Raw genomic sequence first — 2,080 nt, 5'->3', positions numbered from 1 at the left:
TTAGTCTCTGACAAGTTTCCCTGAAATCGGTTCAGACATAGATATATAACAAACACGCTACGTCTGTTAGGATACATATGTAGAATATACCCAAAGTGAGAAGGGTTTTTGCAAAATAGTCAGGCTGAATCCCACTTTGTTGTTTTTATAAAAAAAAAACAAATATTTATTAGTGTGGAATGCATGGCATTGTTTGCCGAGGGGTAAGGCAGGGAAGACTATAGTTTTGTTTAACCGTGCCTGCGTCTAAAAACGGTTTATTTGGGAAATTTGATTTATTTGGGATACAAATGATCACGCCACTGATCCTCATCAGTTCTCTTAGTTTTTTGTTGGGATATTCTCCCCAGAAGCTATTGCTTCTATACAAAAAACCTTTCATACCCAAATGTCTCTTGTAACAAAGCGAAGTACTTAGCTGACCAACGACATAAACTGCATGAGAATTTCGCTGGTGCCTCACTTCGTGGTTAACAAGGCATTTACAAACAATACCATACCTTTCCCACTATTGTGTGTTGTCACATCGCGACAAATGTACACAACTACTTTGTTTGTTGTGCTAGCATACAGCAACAAACCAAACAGTTTAACCGTGCCTGCGTCTACCCAAACTCCCCGAAATACAGAGTTATACGCGTTTCGTTATACGGGGGCTCTCCTTAAAAGTGGATCAATATCTAAAAAAAAAACAAAAACCGTTATATGGGGGTTATAGGTGGACCGATATGCCCTCTTTTCATCATAAGAGTAATATCAATGTATGTGCAAAATTTCAAAGCACCATCTTCAATATTGCGAGGTCCATCGTGATTTCAACAGTCAGACAGGCAAATAGACAGATGGGCATGGCAAAATCGACTTAGAATTTAATATAGAATACACATTATGGGGTGAATATATCGGGGTATTGCAAACATAATACACATTTAATATACCTTATGTGTGAGTTTACAAAAATGTAGATTTCTCAGCATATAATGATGTGAGAATAAATATATTCTACATAACTAAAATTTCTTCCATCGCATATAATATTAAGTAAACCACGGAATCAATCACAGCATAACAAAGTTAACTCACACACTTATTTCTAATGCAAAATCTGAAATGACAAATTTTAAATTGTCTCTCTATCCTTCTTTTTGCACGCCCTACACAATGAAAGACATTTGTGACTAATTTGATGCTGCCAACTCTTTGTAGGTACTACCGATTCATAATTGGCTCGATATGCGTCAATGTGTCAAAATGTCACATAAGCTTTTGTTTCGAGCATGTATGGTTGTGTGGTTCGGTGTTTTCTACATTTCATATTCTCTTACAAATATCCGCACAATGTGTCTCTGAATATCAATTTGCCTTCATTCGGTGAACAGTTATTGACATTTTGTATCCGTTTAATGCTGACGCCGGCACTGCCACTGTCACCGTTGCTTTGTCATTATTTGTCTTTCCTATTGTGTGTGAGAGTGTGTGTGTATGCTTATAGCCAAGTAGTATGTGTGCATGTAATTTTACATATTCAAGAGCTTACAGCTTGTGTGTGTGTGCGTAGATATTGCATTTTGGGTGGCAAGTAGAAAGAAAATAAGCTTATGTTTTGTGTGAACAGTCCTTTTTTGTTAAGAAAACAAAACGAAAGGTAAGGAAAATGCAAACAAAAAAAGACAAACAATTTGTATAAAATTGTATTGTTTTGATAACTGGTAGAAGAGCATACCTGACACTTCGACATCCATAAGCGTATGAGTAATATTATCTTACTCAAGTGTTGAGCACTCATACGTCGAGATGTGATACATCAAAGGATTCACTTTTTCTTGACAATTGTGACAGTTTTGAAAAAGTGGGTAGCATACAAATATATTAAAGAAAGGAAGAAAGGCGTGGAAATATCGAACAATGGTAAATGTTGTATTTTTAACTTTTCTTTGCAATTTTGTTAATCTATTAGCTGTTATTTTAAGAAAATATAATTAGAATTTATACTTACTGTATTTTAATTTATGATTAACAGCTTAAGAAAATTGCGTTCTGAAAGAAAAATGAAAATAATTTATTAATTAAGATAATATGT

The sequence above is a fragment of the Musca vetustissima genome, unplaced genomic scaffold (assembly GCF_032173495.1).
Source record: "Musca vetustissima isolate MV318-11 ecotype Yass unplaced genomic scaffold, APGP_CSIRO_Mvet_v1 utg36691, whole genome shotgun sequence".
Taxonomy (NCBI): Eukaryota; Metazoa; Arthropoda; class Insecta; order Diptera; family Muscidae; genus Musca; species Musca vetustissima.
The sequence above is the reverse complement of the archived record's forward strand: the minus strand, read 5'-3'. Positions refer to the sequence as shown.